The sequence below is a fragment of the Dipodomys spectabilis genome, unplaced genomic scaffold (assembly GCF_019054845.1).
Source record: "Dipodomys spectabilis isolate Male_0828 unplaced genomic scaffold, ASM1905484v1 ptg000224l, whole genome shotgun sequence".
In the NCBI taxonomy this organism is placed as follows: domain Eukaryota; kingdom Metazoa; phylum Chordata; class Mammalia; order Rodentia; family Heteromyidae; genus Dipodomys; species Dipodomys spectabilis.
Genome location: NW_024870901.1, coordinates 343,112 through 364,725, shown reverse-complemented (window position 1 = coordinate 364,725; position 21,614 = coordinate 343,112). Strand labels below are relative to the sequence as shown.

Genomic DNA, 21,614 nt, shown 5'->3' with positions numbered 1-21,614 from the left:
ACTTCCTACATATAAGAATTTGTGGCAGTTTGAATGACAAGGTTATTTCATCATGGAGATATCACCAAAACACTGTTCTTATTGAACTTGTCTATACCTTTTTAGTTTTCAAATCCAAATAGCATATTTCCTTCAATATCTCTGTAACAGTTTTGAACTTTTCTTCCTGCAAATTCTTTCCTTTCTTTACTTCTGTAAATCTGCGTTTATTACTTTCTTGTTTCCTTATTTATCTCATTCTTCCAATCTTGTCCACACTGGTACTCACATTGTTCAGAATTGTGTCAGAACTTTCCCTTAACTCTTCCCTTAAAAAATGCCCCCAATTTTATTATTCTTTTTCATATAAACTTTACAACTATCAGAGTTTTTTTTTCTCCCTAAATCCATCATTTCCACCTGCAATCCCTATCAACAAGAATATCACTAACACAGTTGTCTGGCCAGAGATGTAGACCACTTTAGATTTCTTCTTACCCTTCTGCTCTCACCCATTAGTTAAGATGAATGATCAAGATTTTCTGAGTTTCTGTCACTAATATGATTTCTATGTACTCATTTTTATGCCCCTGACACCAGCCTGTTTCATGTAATTATCACTGGTCACCTAGATTTAAGCAACCTTTTACAAAGTATGTTTTTCCCCATAGTCTTTTCTTATTGGCCCTTTCCATCACCAAATTACTTCTGCTTGTAAGCACACAGAGTGAAGGGCTCAGACACAAATTCTAGTATCATTATTTACTCATTACATTGACTACTGGCCTTACATTTCTCATCTGTAAATGGATGTAATCTACCAGAAATATTGAAGAATATATTTGTTGGCTTATAGAGCAAAAAAAAAAAAAAAAGTGAAGAGTCCTTACATTTTCCCCCTTAGCTTACAAATAAGGAAAGTGTCAAATTCAGTTTGTTGGTATAAAGTCACAAATTTTTTCATGCAGACATAAAAAAATAAATTTTCCTCCTGGCTCTAAGGACCGTGTCCTTTTAATGTAACTCCAGATATTTAAGTGGTATTATGTAATTGTGTCATGTGTTTACAGCTATATTGAAGAGTATGTCATTGGAAAACATTGGTTATTGAATAGTGTCTTTATGAGAATGGTATTTGAACTAATCACACTAAGTTGAAAACTACATCTTAGTCCATCAAAATTTTCTTATTGCTTTATTTGTTGCCAAGAGTTCTTAATAAATTTATACATAGATTTTCTCCAGTTAACTGGATGATACTAAAACTGATCATGGATTTCTGCCTAATGAGTGAAGTATGCTTCTTGAGGCATGTGTTGTTAACTTCTAGGGATACATAACTAAGCCAATGGCTATGTGGGTAGTTAAAGGCTTTCTCCTAAATTCCTAAGGCTAGAACAAACAAGATCATTTGTAACAGAAAGCACTCAGCTTATTATATTTTATCTATGTGGGATAATCAACATGTGCAAATAAACGATTTTATTTATAAGAAAACAATAGTACCAAGAAATGTGAGTATATTTAGAGAGACTGAAAGAATAACATTAGAGTATTTACTGTCTCACGTGTTTATGTGATTGTATTTCTTGATATTGAGACTCTACTCTTATTATTCTTATTGTATTAATCCAATGCTTTTTAGTACTATGTATTCAATGTGGGAAATCTGGCTTAAAAGATGTCTAAAAATTTTTCCTTTTTAATCACAACCTTGTCATTATCAGGCTACACTGTGGTCATCATCATCTTCATAAAAATTATTATTAGAATCATAAGTGCTAACTATTGAACGTATGATACTTGTCTATGATTTTGCAATATTTGTATTATGATTAATAATTTTAATGTTACCACTGTGCATGCATACATGTTAAAATTTTGAATAAATATAGAAACAAAAAAAAAACTAAGCCATATCAGGTAGCTTGACTATGTGCTTACAACAAATTATTCAATAGATTTTTGAGGCATTGCAAATTCCTAACCAGTAGGAATTATCTTCCTCTCTCCCTGTCATTACACACGAATATTTAAGAGTTTGAACAGAATTTTTTCAAGTAATATACTATAAACGTTACCACAAAATCATGCGTATATCTAAAATTCCCTTGAAATTAATAAATTGTACTTTCTATTGAAATATTAGTTATTTTATACTAGGAAACTTTTCGAAAAATAGACAGCCTATCTTTGAAATAAAAAAAATAGTTGAATAAAGGTTTCAGAGGGAGTTCTGGGATGATGGCGGAGGAGAAGCTGGAGGCTAAACAAGCTCTTACATAGAAAGCAGTTTTTGTTCCAGTGAATAGTCCTAAGCCAGATAATCACACCAAGTGTGCCATCACAGGGCAGAGCGTTAGGCCAGAGAGGGAAAATCCAGGCAAGGAGACAGATCTGAGCACTTGCCAGCTGCTTTAGCTGAGGTGGCAGCTGCTGAGGCAGCAGCGGCGGCAGCTGTAGCCACCATACCGGCAACATAGAGAGTCCCGGATGAAGGCCCTAGAGGCGGCAGGTGAGCGGATTCTACTCAACACCAGCAAGAACTGACAAGGAACAGACATCTTCATAATGCAGTTTGCTCGCCGACCAGAGACGACACAGGAACCAAGATTCCGGCATGAGTAGAAGCCTGACATCCTCACTCCTTCTCAGGGTTCAGAGGAAGGAAGGCCACCCCTCCCCTCGCCACTACCAAAGATCTCCATCTTTGATACTGGCAAAGGCCTGGCTGAGCAGCTAGCTCTAACTCAGGCATTGGAAGAAAACAAGAGTAATATAGTAGGTCACAGGAACCTAATCTGACCTGCTAGGCTCAGCTCCACCCAGGGAAAAGTCATCCAGAACAGGGCGCAAGCCCCAGGAGTGGATTTCTTCGCTGATTACACAGAGACAGAGGCTGTCCCTCCCTACAGCAGCCTTGAAAATCAATTGAAATACAGTAAACATAAATCCTGAAAAAGGCTCCCGGCTGGGCTCTGTGAGTGACTCAGAAGCTAGCCCCTCAGGGAAAAGCTACTATGTGCTGAAAAGCCTCAACTCTATCCAGAACCTAGCCTCAACACAGCATCTCTAAAGTAAACAGCCATCTCCCTCTTTTGTGATACTCAAAGCAGATCTCCCTCTGGGAGGAGGATCAAAAAATCCTGGGTAAGCAGAGCATTTTTCTGCGTGCTCATACTAACCGACTTAAAAAAACCAACCAAGCCACAGCAAATTCAAACACCACAAGCAGACCAGAGACTCCAACTAGAGACAGGTTAAGGACACAAGGAAGATATAGGATCTTCCCATCCCCCCAAAAAAATCAAAGAACTTTTTTGTACCTTTTATTAAAAATTTTTTCTAAAACTTTTTAAAAATTTTTAATATTGAACTTTTTTTTGAAAAAAAATTGTTTTCTATTAACTTTTTTCTTCCTCTTATAATTTTTATTTTAAGGGTATAAGTGTGTGCTTTTTTTCTTTTTTGTTTAGCGCTACTGACCTTTTGATCTTTTTTTCTTTCCTTCTCATTCTTTGAGCCTTTTCTTCTCTTTTATTCTTTGCATGACTTAATTGCTCTTCTGCTCATCCTCAGATATACCCGTAGTTGATTATTAGATCTTATCCCCCATTGTGTACACATTTAATCCAGAAATGTATTACTCAATTCAAAACCTTTTAGACTTAAATTACTTAATAATAGTACTACCTCTTTATATCTATATAATATTTTAAGCATTTTTAAAGTTTCCCACATCTCCTTTTCATCCCTACCCTTATCTTATCCTATCCACATTCTTCTCTGAATATTACGTTTTTAAATTTGAATAATTTTTGTTTTTAAGTGTTTCACTTTTTAATTTTTAATATTTGTTCTTCTATTTTTGTCTTTTTATATCTTTATCTTCTTTTCTTTTCTCTCTCTCTACTATCATTCTATCCAACCTAGTTCCCACTTTGAGATTAAGAATTAGTTAAGTTAACTCACCCTCTGCCTTTACATATCCTTCTATCCCTATTTTTACCCACATCTCTCCAAACCTAATAATTTCTAGTTTGCCAAAATCTTCTTTGTGGTTCATAACCCATTAATACATAGTTGTTTGATGTTGAATAGATATATCCGTTGAACTAGAGTGTATCTGCAGACTTTGACTGAGCAACTACAGACGTTGGTTGATGGTTATACCTTAAGATAGTGATCTAGCACAAAACTGGTGTTACTTTCATCCCAAATGGGCAGAGCAATCAGGAAAAACACAAGAAAAATGGCAAGTCTGGGTATCTCAACTCCCACTCATGATAATCCGTAGACAGAACAGATAATAATCCAGAGGAGAGTTCCCAATTAGCTCTACAAACACTACTGGTAAACATGGTAAATGAGAAGATTGAAAACCTGCAAAGGACTCAGTATGAGCATGATAGGGAGAGAAAGGAGGCAAAAAAAGGCCAATACAGGAATATCATGAGCATGAGGAAGCTACTCAAAGATTGATACAGAATTACGTGAGCAGCTTGAGAGTACTCAAACAGAAATAAAGGAATGGTGTGAGCAGGCTGAGATCAGTCAAAGAGAGCTACAGGAATCGCATGAACGGGAGGAAGCTAATCAAAGAGTAATACAGGAATTGAGAGACCAGGATGAGAATACACAAAGATAATTAAGGCATTCATGGAATCCATAAGTGGTGAACTAAAAGAACTCAAGGAGTCCACAAAGGGAATACTGAATCTAACCCAGAAGAAGGAATGGGAGTCCAAGGAAACCATAACCAATCAACTAAGTGATTTGAGAATAAACACTGAACACCGAATTAAGGAAGTAAAGAAGTCCATACAAGATCTAAAACAAAGCTCCAACAAAGAATTTGAAGCCATCAAAGCTGACCAACTAGAAATAAAAGAAAAAAAAAAAACAAAGTAGAAAGTCTTGATAGTAGGTTAGAACTTGCAGAAGATTGAATCTCCGGGATTGAAGACAGCATGGATATTATAGAGAAAAAACATATAACCATCCAAGACAAATCCAAGAAATATAATAGATCTATTCAACATTTGGAAGACACCATCAGAAGGCCTAATCTGAGGATAATGGGTGTAGAGGAGCACTTAAAAACAAGTTAATGGTCTAGGAAATTTGTTTAACAGGATCCTAGCAGAGAACTTCCCAAACATGAAAAAAGATAGACTTATTCAGATACAATAAGTTTTAGGACTCCAAATAGACCAGACCAGAATAGGACATCCCACTGTCACATTATAATCCACAATGGATCAATTCAGACCAATGAAAAGATCCTTAAAGCTGTCAAGGAGAAAAGATGAATCACCTATAAGGGGAAACCAATTAGAATCACCTCAAATTTCTCATCAAAGACAATCAAAGCAAGAAGAACCTGGAATGATGTATGCCATGCACTACAGACAAACAACTATCAACCAAGAATACTGTACCCAGTTTACTCTCCTTCATAACCGAAGGTAAACTAAAAACCTTCCATACCAAAGAACAACTGAAACAATATATATCCACCAAACCAGCCCTACAAAAGATTCTTAATGATTTTCTACACAGAGAAAACCAACAAGACAGCAATAAAGGCCAAGAAATCACACCCAAACTGAGCATCCAAGAACCATAGGAAGAACCCAGTTGCTGCAGCCCCCAAGAAGGTGCACAAAATGGCAGAAACTCCTAAATACCTCTCAGTCCTATCTGTCAACATTAACGGACTTAACTCTCCAATTAAGCAACATAGACTGCCCAGTTGGATTAAAAAGCAAGATCCTTCTATCTATTCCCTTCAGGAGTCACATCTTGCCCATAAAAACAACACTTTCAACATGAAAGGCTGGAACCAAAGCAAACGGCCCCCATAAACAGGTGGGAGTTGCAATCCTAATATCAGGTAAAATAGACTTCAAATTAAAATTAGTAAGAAGTGATAAAGAAGGTCACTACATACTAATAATTAAGGGACCTCTCCTCCATGAGAAGATTACAATTGTAAATACCTATTCACCAAACAAAGGAGCACCCAAATTTATCCAAGAAACACTACTTTTCCTCATATCCCACATAGATCCAAAGACATTAATTGTTGGGGACTTTAACACACCAATTTCCCCACTAGATAGATCAACTCGGGAAATCGCAGATCTAAACAACTGCATAGATCAACCAGTTTTAACAGACATCTACTGAATATTTCACCCAGCAGCATAAGAATACACGTTTTTCTCAGCAACACATGGAACATTTTCCAAAATAGTCCACATTTTAGGCCACAAAGCAAACTTGTCCAAATTCAAAAGCATTGAACTTATACCTCTCAGACTACAAGGGAATAAAATTAGAACTCACCACCAAAAGCCACCAAAGAAAGTTCTGTAACACATGGAGGCTGAACAACACACTGCTGAATCACGAGTGGGTCATGGAAGATATTAGAAAGGAAATTCAAATGTTCATGATATTCAACAAAAATGAACACACAAATTACCAGCTCCTCTGGGACACAGCAAAGGCAGTACTCAGGGGCAATTTTATAGCTCTGAGTTCCTACATCAACAAAGTGGAAAGATCTGAAACCAACAGTTTAATAAGGCATCTGACCCTCCTTAAATAAGAGCACCAATATAAGCCCCAATCCAGTAGAAGGAAAGAAATAATTAAAATTAAATCAGAATTAAATGAATTAGAATCCACAAGAAACCATAGAAGGTATCAACAAAAAATGAGTTGGTTCTTCTAAAAAATTAACAAAATTGACAGACCCTTAGCAAACCTTATCAGAAAAAGAAGAGTACAACCCAAAAAAATAAACTCAGGGATTAGAATAGAAACATCACCGGAGAAACAACCAAGATTCAGAACATTATAAGGGAATACTTCTCAAAACTTTATACTAATAAATTTGAGAACATGGCAGAAATGGACCTTTTCCTAGCAAATATTGACATGCTGAAACTAAACCAAGATGAGTTAAATCATTTTAACAGGCCCATATCAAGTATTGACGTAGAAACAGCAATTTGAGTCCTCCCATCTAAGAAAAGCCCAGGACCAGATGGTTTTACAGTAGATTTCTACAAGGCATTCAAAGCACAGCTCACACAAATACTCCTCCAACTCTTCAATGAAATTGAACGAGAAAGTTCACAACCGAACTCATTCTATGAAGCCATCATAACCCTCATCCCAAAACCAGGCAGGGACTCATCAAAGAAAGAGAACTATAGACCCCACCTTGCAAATCTTTCTTGGTTTCTTTCCTTCCTTCCTTTTTAGTGCTGGGGATTGAACCCAGGGCCCTGTGCATATTAAGGAGATTCCATAATACCAAGCAATATGGTCATTTCAATCGCTCCAATTTTACTCTTCAATTAACTGGTACCTTGTTCCTGATACTTTATGTTCCTTGATCATAATATTTAGAGATTACTGCACTTCATAAGATTTTCTTCATTTTACAGAATATTTGTTTTCTCCCTTCCTATGTATCAAGATACTGAGCAATAAAGATTTTCTTGAACTCCCCAGGTAGAGTTCATGGCTCATCATCAGGTTCTATTTTACCATGTATATCATTATATTATTACATTTATAAGAACAACTCACTTAAATAATTGTTTCTCTTCTTCAGTCTACTGGTAGATCCATGTCCAATCCTACCTTTTATATTAACAGGAATAGAATTTTTCTCTTCTTATTTTCCACTTTTTGACATGGTGCAAATTTTCCTGATAATGTAGAATTGTTTTTATCTATGAATATTTTTTCAGGATATTTCTGCATATTGTGCATAATACACTAAAGAGATTTCCAGCCAAAGAAAACAACTCAGAATTCTAGAGATTAATGACTGTACTCTGGATTCTTGTGCACTTGGCACTGGATTTGGCATCTCAGTGTTACAGCATATATATATACACATATATATATATATATTGAAAGTTGCTTTCTTTTTGGTTTCCCATTTTCAGCTGTATGAAGCATTTAAGGTGCATAGCAAGTTAACCATGGAAATATTAGCTGGTAATCTTTTTAAAAATATTTTTATTGTAAAGAAACTGTATAGAGGGGTTACAGGGTTCAGTTACAGCATGGTAATGAGTACATTTCCTGTCGAGCATTGTTACCCCATCCTCTGTTTTCCCCCTACATTCCCTTCCCTCCTTACTTCCCCAACTCCTCCTTCCCCCTACCCTGAAGTTGTGAAGTTAGTTTTCAACCTAGTTTATTGTACTTCTCATTGTTACAATTGGTCAACCTGTATCCTTGTTTCAGCATTTTGTTGTTTCCCTTCCCCTTCCCAAATTAGAAAAATGTATATACATGATGTAGAGAACTGGAATCAAATGCAGTGACAACAGAGGATATGTGAGCTATTAATCTTTAACTTTCAAATTCAAAAACAAAAATAAGCAACGAATGATAAAATTTGTTCATAAGGGAACCCTCAGCCTTCCGTTTGATACTCTGATTCTTCCATTAAAATACAATATTGTTAAAATCAAGTTCTGATCCAGGCTAAAATGCTAATACAGGTGGAAATGATGACGTTGAGTTGGTTTTAGTTAAATATGCCTTCTTATTAATGAAATACATGGAAAATGTTTTTACAAAAACTGGATGATAGCAAGAGGGATTTTCGACAAAAGCATTATAATGGGTAAGGTGTGTAAAAGTTACAAAACTGGAACTGCATTCTGGGAAAAATATAAACTTTATGGGGAGGGGTAACGTACTGTTTTAGATGAGCCAAGTTAATATAGATCATTATGTAACAAGAAATTTTGTATTTGGTTCTTTCTAACAACTAGCAGATACTTATCTAATTATAAAAAAATAAATACTAGAATGAAAAATCCAAATGAACTTTAATGATGCATTTAATATTTTGGAGAAAACAAAATTTTCAGTGTTAGGGACAGTTTAATTAATTATGGAATTTATAAGCACTGGACTCCCATGCAATCATTGTAAGTGATGTTCTTAGAACAGTTTGAAATTTCTAAGGATAGGAAATATATGAATGATATAATGAGAGGAAAAGTCAACTTATAAAGTAGGCTCACACCTGTATCTTACCTACTCACAAGGGTGAGATTTGAATATTATGGTTCAAAGCCAGCCCCCAGAGGAATATCCATTTAACCACCAAAATGACAGAAATGGGCCTGTGGCTAGTGCTGTGGGAAAAAAAAGCAGAGAACAGTGTGTAGGTCCTGGATTCAAGCTCCAGTTTGGGCAATAAACAAATGAATAATCAAACAAATATATGACCCCAAATTTTAGGAAAATATGCATATGCATATATGCATGGCAGAGGGGTCTAACTGTGGTGTTCCAGTGTTTACATTGTGGAGTTCAAGGATGGGAACATCACAAACATTTAATTAAAGGAAATCAAATGTAACAATATGTTGGAAATGATCTGTACAACTTTGGAGGGATTGAGAGAATGAAGGAAAGAGGAAGAAAAATGAGGGAGAGGGTAACAATGTAAATAAGAAATGTTATCACTACCTTACTTATGTAACTGTAACCCCTCTGTACATCACCTTGACAATAATATTAAAATAAAAAATAAAAACAAAACAAAAGCTTTTATTTATATCATTATATTTAAAAGTATACTTTAAAAGAGTTATAGGCATGTTTTAAATTTCTAATGCGTTGCCCCACTCTACTGGAGTATACTGGAATATGGGGAGAATTACTTACACATGAGTCCATGAGTAAGGACCGTAAAAGAATTCCATAAAGAAATGTCAACATGGACCAAAGGTTCCTACCCATAATACCTTCCTTCTATAGCAAATCCACATAATTTAATCATTTAAAGACAAATGATGAACCAACGTCTCCATTTGTAGAAATACATACTTGTGACAAGGATGGAAAAGGCACTGAGACCCAAAGTGAATGATGCACAATTTTAAGGAAGATTCCATAGATAAAGGAATGTGTCCCACACACTTCCAACTGTAAATCTGGGAAAGTCAGTCATCTTTGTCATACTAATAAAAACCACAGAAAAGCTAACTGTGGGATTCAAAAAGATTGCATGAGAACAAGTGTTCATTGTGACAGCACAGTAACTTCAGTGCAAATTACTATGTCTCTCTTTCCTTGCCTTATTCCCACCTCATTCTTGAATTCTGAGGGTGAGATTCTGGGGAGCCAGTTCCCTTTGGTCTAGTAATTAATGAAAGTGAACAGGTGATTGGAGATACAATTTCTTCACATAGTTCTTAGATTCTCATTTTTTATTAAGCTTACGGAGAAATAATGGGATTGCGAAACACAAGAAAGTCTTAACTTTTCCACTAATTTCTAAAATGTCTGCTGTAAGAACAACAAAATTAACGAAAGAAACAACTCAGAAACCATATAAAGATATTTGTGGTGTATTGATACCAGGAGAAATTGAAATGTCACATATAAATATCAAATTACATTTACAAAGCACAAACTCTAATTCTTCACTGAGCTAATGTGATAATTACATATTTATATTTTCCAACAAACTCACCATTGAGAATACCACAGTCAATTTCAATCACAGAAGCAAAGCTGCAAAGAACTGCTAAAATTTTTACCTATTCTTTCCTGGAGTTGAGAGGGTTGATTCTGCTGACGTTGACTGTTTGATCCTCTTCCTCCTCACAAATAAGTGTGCCTATGTAGAACAATTTATACCTATATCTTAACTTCATGGGTGTCTAGCCTTTCTGGTTGGATCTTCAGTCTGAGTACCACCTACGGAGCATATATAGTTTATGAACATGGACCATGCCTTAACAAACTAAAACACGCTCTAAAACAGTTCTAACAGAAACATCTGTGATAATGGAAATATTCTATATATGCATTGTCTAACAGACTAGCCACTGGCTATATGTGGCTAATGAATCTTAAATGTGAATAGTGTCTGAAAAATTAATTCTTCCAATTTTAGTTAAATGAAATTTTAAATAATAAGATTCATCTACTCACTTTTAACTGAACAGCTCAGTTTCCAAATAAGAAAGCTGAAGTTCTCACAAAGATGATGATAAAATATAATCCAAGTGAAGAATTTTCCATTAGATACTAACTGAATGCCTGTGAATGATCTGAGTTTTCCTGTCTTATAGAATTCAGCCATCACTCACCTAGATTGACAGCTAGGAGGAAAGGGGTGGGAGATAAACACAAGCTACTTGGGATACTGAAAATTGCTCCTTGAAGATGAGGGTTATGCATGAATCTTTTCTATATTTAGTAGACAGCAAAGTGTGTGGAATCCTGAAGGTAGAAAAATAATGTATTGTATTTCAGTCAAACAGGTGCTCTTTTTTATCAAAATGGGAGAGAAGTCAGACAGGTGAATTCTATAAATATACAAACAATATAGAGAAAATTTCTACATTCTATTCCATGATAGGCCCTGGCATAAACGTTGGTACTCTGTACATACTCTGTAAATATTCACACACTAAAAAACAGAAATGTAATCTTTTATTACTGTTAAAATACATAGAATATCTTCATAATATATATTTGTGGGCCTATTTTTTCCTTAATTTCTTCCACACCTACATTAAGAAATGCCTCTAAGAAAAAAGCTTCTAGATGTGTTAAATTTGAATTCCATCTATTTATTTTGTTGAATTGTATTCTAGATAGGACTGAGGGGTTAGGGCTAGAAAAATAATAAGTATTCTCAACAAATTGTCATGCCTCCTTTTTAAGGGGAGCTAAACGTTTATTAGGAGAAATATATATATTGGTCTTAGTAGCTAGGAACATTCAAGAAACAAAAGAAAAAAAAAACAATTCCACGGCAGACTCAAGTGTTTGCATATCTTCAAGTGAACACTAGCTGCTCTATATTCCATAGTATATTTGCAAGCTTTTTCTAAGCTATTGTCATTCTCCCGAGTAAAGTTCAAGCATGCCTATTGCTCATTAGAAAGATGGAAATTGCTCAAACTCAGAACCCATTGTTTGTATAAGCTTCACATGGCTATCTTTACTTCACTCAGTGGCACTGAGGGATGGGAGCTACACTTGTAATATATAAATATACACATACACACATATCTCACTGGCTTTCACTATTACTGTAAAAATTAAGTCCTTTTTGTCTCTGACCCAAGAGCATCATAAATCGTCTAGCATCCATTAAAGTGTGACAAGTTCATTATTAACTTACAAGTAGGTTAAATCTCTAGCATCACACAATTCTAAATACTCATATGAAGAAAAATATATACCTAGAGTTTTGGTGTGCTTCTATATTACGAAGCTCTCAATTTTCATCTTATTTGCCCGGAGGAGGCAAAAATGCTTGATAGGAAATGTACTCATTACCTTGTCACGTAACTGTAACCCCTTTGTACAGTATTCTTACAATCAAAAATGTACAAAAAGGAAAAAAAAGAAATTGGACGTCACATATTTCCATTAAAACTAAATTTAAGGCCTGTAATTCTACAGGTTTTTAAGGACCAAATAAGTTGTGGATATGCCCCAAGGCCTTTACGAAAAGCTAATGGAGAGAGATACAAAAGTGGCAGTAGGTAGGTGACCAGAGCATAATTATGTAGCTTTACTTCACTGTTACCATAGCAGGAGTCCAAATCAATATGATGGTTCGTAGTTACAGGACCTGAAGACATACTGGAAACTGACATCAATGAAGGGTCATTCATTATAGGAAAACATAAATCAGAATGCACCAAAGGTTGCAATCAACAGTGTCCAAAAAAGCAACACAGAATGGGATAAAGTTATTGCACGTATATATTTGATAAGTGGTTCACATCAAGAATATATAAAAAACATCATTGCAACGACACACAACCTGACTTTACAATGTGCAAAGAACTAAGATGTTTCTCCAGAGAAGACAAAGTGTTAACAAGCCCACGAAGAAGGTGTTTAACATCACTAATCACTACGAAAGTGTAAGTCAAAATAATGAAGAAAATTACCACTTCATATGAATTAGGTAGGATAACTACAAAAAATAAAGTAACAATACTGCCAAAAGTGTGGTAAAATTGGAACCGTTCTATGGGAAACAGAATGGCATCTTTTCAAACAATTAAAAACAGGATTATTCATACCTGTAATCCTAACCACTCAGGACAGGAGGCTGAAATCCAAGGATCACGGTTCATAGCCAGCCTGGGCAGAAAACTGGAAGTGGATCTGTCTTTTGGGAAAGTTCAGGGACAGTGACTTGGCCCTGAGTTCAAGACCCATGACAAAAAAATTTTAAAAAAAAAGAAAGAAAAGAGAGTTTTCATTTGATCCAGTGATTCCATTTCTGGGCATATACTTTAAACATCTAAAAGCAAGGTCTGGAAGAGATCTTGTACACTCATAGTCATTTTGTACAATACTCAAAACATGGAGGCAATCCAGTGGCCATCAACAAATGAATAGCTAAAGCAAATGTGGTTTAAACATACAGTGGTATATTATTTCAACTTTAAAAAGAATTATGGGGCTGGGAAGGTGGCTCAGTGGTAGAGCGCTTGCCTTGCATGCATGAGGCTCTAGGTTCGATTCCTCAGCACCACATAAGCAAAAAGAAAAAAGCCAGAAGTGGCGCTGTGGCTCAAGTGGTAGAGTGCTAGCCTTGAGATGAAGAGCTGAGGGACAGCGCCCAGGCCCAGAGTTCAGGCCCACGACCGGACCCCCCCCCCCAAAAAAAAAGAATTATGTTGTGACATATGCTATATTATGGATGAAACTTTGGAACACTGCTAAGTGAAATAAGCCAGTCATAAAAAGATCAAGTATTACATGATTCTACTTATATCAGTAGTTACATAGAACAGTCATTGATAAAGACAGGAAGCAAAACCATACTTGATGTATACCTTGAAGCAGAGGAGAGGTGGAAAATTGTTTTAATGAATAAAGAATTTGAATCTTGGAGGATGTAAAGAGTGTGGACATTGAGATTGTACAATATTGTAAATGTACTTATTACTACTATGTTGTATTCTTAAAATGATTAATAAAACTTTGGAGAGAATTATGAAGGGGTTAAGCATAATCATGGTACATTGTATGCCTATGTGGATATATCAAAATGAAAAATACACTTATTTAAGTAGGTAATGCTAATAGAATTGAAAAAAGACATTAAATTTTAAGTTAAGTGTGCAAGTTTAAGTCAGAGGGCTTTGCTTCTTCAAAACAGCAATTTAGAAATCTAATTTCTCTGTCAACATAGTGTTGGTGGGACATTACAATGTACAGTGCCCTGTGAGTAACAAGTGGTTATGTGCCACTCAGAGGGAGTTAAATCACTACATCTGGGTATTTATGGATAAAAGGTAATGGTTGGAACTGGCTCCAACATGGTGAGGATGAATGATGCAGCAAATATTACACACCCTTTTCACATGAAGCTTTAGGTGCTAACACATGGCTTTTTCTGACTATGGTCTAGGGAGTGTCCCTCTACTTCCCATCCAATCAAAAGTGTTTTCTGTGCTTGTGCTCTGAGATGGGGCATCCAATAAGAAAAAATTCCATACTCATCCTCTGAGACTAGGAAACCAATTATGAGACACTATGTCCCTCTTTTCGCTGGGGAGTCTGTTTCACTGCTTTGTGTTTGCTTTGAGGAAGAGACTGTTGCACTGCTCTCTTTTCGCTTTGAAGAAAAACTGCTTTAAAAACTGTTCTGCTTTCTAATTCTTTAAAGAAAACAAACCCGAGACTTAGACAATACTGCTATTCTGAAGATGTTGCGGGGAGGGAAGCCTTGACTTTCAGCTTTGAGACTAGATTTAGAATTTGATAACTTAGTTGCTGTGGTTTCAGATTAATCTGAACCAGGCTAATATCTGTATTTTTTCAATTCTTCTAACTAGAATTTCTGAAGTATTAGGAAAAAACAAAACAAACAAACAAATAAAAAACAACAAGAACTTGATATTAGGCTAACAAAGGCTCCAGAAATTCTCAGATTTCTTTTTTTACATGTATGAATCTAATGAAAAGTTCATGCAGCAAACTAGCATGTTTAAGGTGTTACATTCTGTAGAATGTGATTTCTTTTCTTCCTCTTATTCTGAGATAGAAATTGATCTATTCTAAAGCCAGAGATATGTTTTCTTCACAAGCTGATCAGGTTCGCTGAATTTTGCTTTCTTAAAAATTGCTTAACTGCTGTAAGAGGGAATTGAAGACTGCTAGGCAGGAGGGATTGAGTGTAATATATGGGAAGTGTTCTCATACTCTGCATCTAGAGAGCTAGAAAATATGATGATCTGCTCGCAGCCTCAAGCAATTCAGAAAGTGGCTTGCATTTTCTAAAACCTAAATCCAAACTTTCACCTTGTCCTTCCCACCAAGAATTCCCCCTCAGGCTTCTTCTTATCATAGTGTCTTGGCAGCTTAGAACTGCTTTACCTCAGAAATGTGGCATCAAAAGTGTGCCCTGTGGTCAGCCAAGCAGCTGGTATCTGACTGATTCATCTATGGCTCTTAAAATCGTGCAGCTCAATCTGTGATCTGTGCTCAGAGTTCAGTAAGCGTGCTTAAATCCATAGCTACGTGCTTCCAGAGAGCAGACTTTCCTCTTTCTATTAGCAGTAGGAACACAAGTACAGCCAGGTTCTTTATAATGAAGCAGCCACACATAGCTGTTGGTTTCATAACCACTTGCTGAGGCGAGTTTCCTAAGGGAACCAAGGCAATATGCAAATAAGGTGTTTTCACCTGGAAGCTCATAAGGCTCCATTCCAAAAAGGGAGCTGCTTATAATAAATTCTGTCTGGGAATGGACTGTGTAGGAGTTAGAATAATCTTTTTCTCTGAAAATGATGGAATTAAGGGAAAGTATTGACTAAGCATAATCATCTTCCAAAAAGCTATATAACTAAAGTATATCCTGTTACTAAAATCGTTCTAGGGACTTGAGGAATAGTTTAACTCATAAAGCACAAGCTGAGTAAGAATTTTCTAACAATTTCTGGCCTGGGTGTCCTGGTTTAGTGGATTGCTCTGATATTGTTAACCCCTTTCAAAATAACCAGCTGAGCTTCAAAAGAGCCAATAGAGCAAGATTGTGAACGCAACTTGTGATCAATACCAGAAGTAGTAACTCATTAGGGGTATAATCTGGGCAGACTTCCTACTCATACTGGTTGCTTTCTGTCAATAACATGCTTTTTAACAGAACTAAACATTGCCATGCTAAGTTCCTTTCAAATTGGTGGTCTTTCTTGGGATATTGGGTTACAGTAAGGGAGTATTCCCAACAATGTGGGGACTAGTCCAGGATCCATGTTATGCAAGGGGGATGTAGGGAGACCCTCAGGAGAAGACACATCCTGAGTTGTTGAGATAGCTCAAGGTTGGGTTAAACACCATCCATTGTGGTAAAGGATGGAAAGTGAATCAGCAATTTCAGGAAAGGGTCCAAGGAAGCACCTCAATAAAAAGTAATGTCATGCATCACCCATGAGAGGAAAAATTGGACTAGAGCATACTACCTGGTTGGTTGGGGATTTTTCTGGGCTGAGTGTGTCTTAGGCACAAAGAGAACTTGAGTCTCGATGTGTGTTTTCATTCTCGGGCCCAAGAATAAAAATGGGCCAGCTGGAGGAATCCATTGTTGAGAAATCTCCAGTAATGGGAGAGTTAAATATGAGAAAGGTGCACAAGAAACTTACAAAAGGGAGGATTACGTGCACTAAAAACTGAAATCACAACAGACCTGCTGAAATGGGGAATAAGAATTCTAGGCCTAAGGAACCCAAGAAAAATGATCTAAGGACCTGCTTCTGATAATCCATTGGGAGAATGTTGACAAAGGTCTGAGAACACTATTAAATAATGTATGATTTTCATTATGGAGCACCATAATGTGCACTTCTCCAAACAAAAACTTGTTATGAATATGTGCTTGCATGTGTGTGTTTTAAATCTTATATCCTGAAAGGGGAATTCAAAAAGTCCTACCCACTAAACTCCCTCAGCTGCCCACTTTAAGTCTGAAGCCTGGATTGATCCTCTAGCTGATCCAAGGATGCAAGGCATTGAACCTTAGTTTAAGAAGCTGATTTTTATTTTTGAGCTCTAATTTTATTTTATTTTATTTTTTAAAATTTTTATTTTTATTTTTTGTGAACATACTGTACAGAGGGGTTACAATTACATGGGCAAGATAATGAGTACATTTCTTATCAAGCATTGCAGCCTCCTCCTTTGTTTACCCTTCACATCCCTTTCCAGCCTCCCCCTGCCCCCCCCCCACCCAATCCCCCCCGCCCCCCGCACCAAATGTGTAAAGTTCGTTTTTGACATGACAACTTGTACTGCTCATAGTTGCATTGGGTCCACCTGTATCCTTAAACGACGAGTTTTTCCCCATCTCCTCCACAAATTATACCGACATCAAATATAGTGAAAGCAGGGGTTATACTTTGGGGGAGGGACATACAAAGTTACAAAGAAATAATCTTATAAATGAGTTAGAAACAAATGCATGAAAGAAAAAAAAACATTTAAATACATACCTAAGGGTTCATTTTCCTAACATTACATTATCTGATCTTTCCTGTTTGACTCATACATATACTTGATATTGCAAATAAGGGAAACCATGGGACCTATGTTTCTTTGGGTTTGGCTTGCTTCACTTAATATAATTTTTTCCAAGCCTTTCCATTTCCTAACAAATAGGGAAATGTCATTCTTTCTGATAGAGGCATAGAATTCCATTGTGTATATATACCACATTTTCTTGATCCATTCATCTACTGAGGGGCATCTGGGTTGGTTCCATATCTTAGCTATGGTAAATAATGCTGCAATAAACATAGTTCTGCTGGAAGCTTTAGTGTGGTCTTGTTTGTAAACATTTGGGTAAATGCCCAAAAGTGGGATTTCTGGGTCATAGGGGAGCTCTATGTGGAGTCTTTTGAGGAACCTCCATATTACTTTCCAAAGTGGTTGAACAAGTTTACACTCCCACCAATAATGAAGTAAGGTTCCCTTCTGTCCACATCCCCTTAAGCATCTGTTATTGTTAGAGTTCTTGATTATAGCCATTCTAACTGGGGTGAGGTGGTATCTCAATGTTGTTTTGATTTGCATTTCTTTTATGGCTAGGGAGGTTGAGCATTTCTTCATGTGTCTATTGGCCATCCTTCTTTCTTCTTCAGAGAAGTTTCTCTTCAAGTCTTTAGCCCACTTATTTATTGGGCAGTTGTTTCTTTGAGGATTTGTTGTTGGGGGATTTAATTTTTTGAGTTCCAAGTATATTTTAGATATGAGACCCTTGTCCATTGTATGGCTAGTGAAGATCTTCTCCCAATCCGTAGGTTTTCTATTGATCTGGCTAGTTATGTCCTTTGCCATGCAGAAGCTCTGCAACTTCATGCAATCCCATTTGTCCAACCTTTCTTTGATTTGTTGTGTTTCCGGGTCTCTATTAAGAAAATTTCGGCCTGAGCCAAGGAGGCCTAGGGTTTCTCCTATTCCATCCTGTAAGGTTTTCAGAGTGTTTGCTTTGACTCCGAGGTCTTTGATCCATTTGGAGTTGATTCTGGTGCAGTGTGATATATAAGGATCTAGTTTTAGTCTTCTACAAGTAGTTAACGAATTTTGCCAGCACCATTTACTGAAGAGGCTGTCTTTCTTCCATTCTATTATTTTAGCTTCCTTATCAAAGATTAGTTGGCTATAGGTCTGTAGGTTCATTTCTGGGTTTTCAATTCTATTCCATTGGTCCTAAGGTCTGTTCTTATGCCAGTACCAAGCTGTTTTGATTACTATGGCTTTATAGTAGAGTTTGAAGTTTGGTATTGATATTCCACCAGCAGTGTTCTTTCCATTGAGGAGCATTTTTGCTATTCGGGGTCTTTTATTGTTCCATATGAATTTTTGGATTGCCTCTTCTTTTTCCTTGAAGAATGAGGTTGGAATTTTGATAGGAATTGCATTGAATTTGTAGATAGCCTTGGGAAGTATTGCCATTTTCACGATATTGATCTTTCCAATCCAGGAGCATGGGAGGTTTTGCCATTTTCTAAGTTCTGTTTTGATTTCCTTTTTCAAGATTTTAAAGTTTTCATCATAGAGGTCCTTCACTTCTTTAGTTAAATTAATTCCTAGGTATTTTATTTTTTGAGGGGCTATTGCAAATGGAGTTACTTTCCTAAATTCAGTCACACTTTTCTCATTGTTGGCATACAGAAAAGCCATTGATTTTGGTGGGTTAATTTTATATCGTGCTACTTTGTCAAAGTTTTGAATCAGCTTGAGTAATTTGGTAGTGGAGTCTATGGGATTCTTTAAATACAAGATCATGTCATGTGCAAAGAGGGAGAGTTTTATTTCTTCTTTCCCTATTTGGATCCCCTTTATGTTTCCATCTTGTCTTATTGTTGAGCTCTAATTTTAATGTTCACTTGGTAAACTAAATCCTCTATATCCTGTCTCTGAGTAAATACGCATCAACATGAAATATAAAGTGATTTTGATAAAAAATAAAAATAACTCAGAAGAAATTATAAATGCAAAAACAATCTTCACAGAAGCAAACTCCCAGAGATATTTCATGACTTTGACAAGGATAAAGTGGGTAAAGTTAGTATAAATTTAGAAGTATGACAATGCACAAAAACATCAAAAATACTCATATATTTCATTATATAATCCAAAGCAGAAAGCAAATGTTTTTTAGATGATTTTTTAAAACCCAGTCTTTCAGGTACTGGGAAGGTGGCTCAATGGTAGAGTGCCTGCCTTGCATGCATGAGGCCTTGGGTTTGATTTGTCAGCATCATATTAGCAGAAAAAGATGGAAGTGGTGCTGTGGCTCAAGTGGTATCACTAGCGTTGAGCTGAGGGACAGCACCCAGGCCCCAGAGTTCCAGCCCCATGACCAACAAAATAAAAATAAAAAACAAAACAAAACACAGTCTCTCACTTTTGTGACCTCAACTCTGTAATAACTCTGCTCCAGCCTAGGGCTAATATTTTAGGTGTGGACATTTATCAACACTCCTGAATCAGACTCTACTTAATCATTTTTTAAATACATATTTTGTTCTTAATTTTCCTCTTTATAAATTCACATGCACCTATAAAAAACGGTGTGGCCATCCCAGTAACCTTCTCAAAGTACCTCCTAATGACAACTTACAAAAAGTTCTAAGTTCTATTATATTACAACAAGGAAAACAATGCTACAAATAAAGAAAACCAATAATTAAATATTAACGAATAATAAAATAAAAAACAAAACAATTACCAGTGTTTTCAGTATTTGAAGTGTACTACAAATTAGATTTTATTATTGTCATATTTCTTTACATTTAACACTGGCTAAGATTATGATGTTCAACAAGAATTTTATAGGCTATGAGTAGTGTTTAAAGTCACTCACTAAGATTACCATTTATAGTTCATCTCATAATTTGTATATGGCTTATATCATCATTTGTTCCTCACTAACATATAAAGTAAGGAAGGCCTACAGTTTTAACAGAAACTGTGTAGTTAACATAGTCAACTCTTTATTCTGCTCCTTTACACAAAGACTTTGCAACTTCTCATTAGTAAAGTTTCTATAAACTCTGAAATGTACATACCTAGTAGTACTTATCTGCTACCATAAATCTTAAATACTTTATAGAAAAGTATTATGACCTGTCATACAGTCCCAGTTTTGGCATATATAAGCAAATATCCAAAAGTAAATATATTTAAAACATTAAAACTTTTAACAAACCTTAACACTTGCTGCAGTGTTCATTATGACAGGTCCCTTGTATAGAATAATTGATTTCTTCCTCCTACACATCTCTTGAACAACAAATATCTGGATTTATTTTGTTTTTGACATGTAAATCTTGACTTTATTCTTAAATGTGTACTTATGTAAGAAGTACATGGTTCTCAAATTTCACAACAATTCTTTTAAACTTATTTTGTTGATTTGTCTAGTTTAAAAAATCAATTACAATTTATATATAAAAATGTTCTGTGCTCAATTCAGCATCATATACACTAACATTGGAATGATACAGAGAAGATTAGCATGGCCCCTGCCCAAAGATGACAGGCAAATTCCTGAAGAATTTCATCGCCCAATTTGTTAGGAAATGGAAAGACTTGGAAAAAAAATTATTAAGTGAAGTAAGCCAAGTCTAAAGAAACATAGGTCCCATGGTTTCTCTAATTTTCAATAACTAATATATGTCTGGGATAAGCAGAAAAGGTCAAAAGTTATGTGTATATGACCAGATAAGATTATGTTAAGGGCCGGGCGCTGGTGGCTCATGCCTGTAATCCTAGCTACTCAAGAGGCTGAGATCTGAGGATCACGGTTCAAAGCCAGCCCCGGCAGGAGAGACCATGAGACTCCTATCTAAAATAAACCACCAGGAAATCGGAAGTGGCGCTGTAGCTCAAGTGGTAGAGCACTAGCCTTGAGCTGAAGAGCTGAGGGACAGCACCCAGGCCCAGAGTTCAAGCCCCACGACCGACCAAAGCAAACAAAAAAAAAAGCTAAAGAAAAAAAAAAGATTATGTTAAGGGAAATGAACCCCAAGTTAGGGACACAAGTGGTTTTTTGTTTTTTTCTTGATATCGTTTCTCATGTACTTATAACGTGC

The 21,614-nt window shown here is 36.1% G+C and overlaps 1 pseudogene; it reads left to right on the top strand.

Moving 5' to 3' along the window:
• Nucleotides 1–20,982: 20,982 nt before the first annotated feature.
• Nucleotides 20,983–21,095, top strand: LOC122123153 (annotated as a pseudogene).
• Nucleotides 21,096–21,614: the final 519 nt, after the last annotated feature.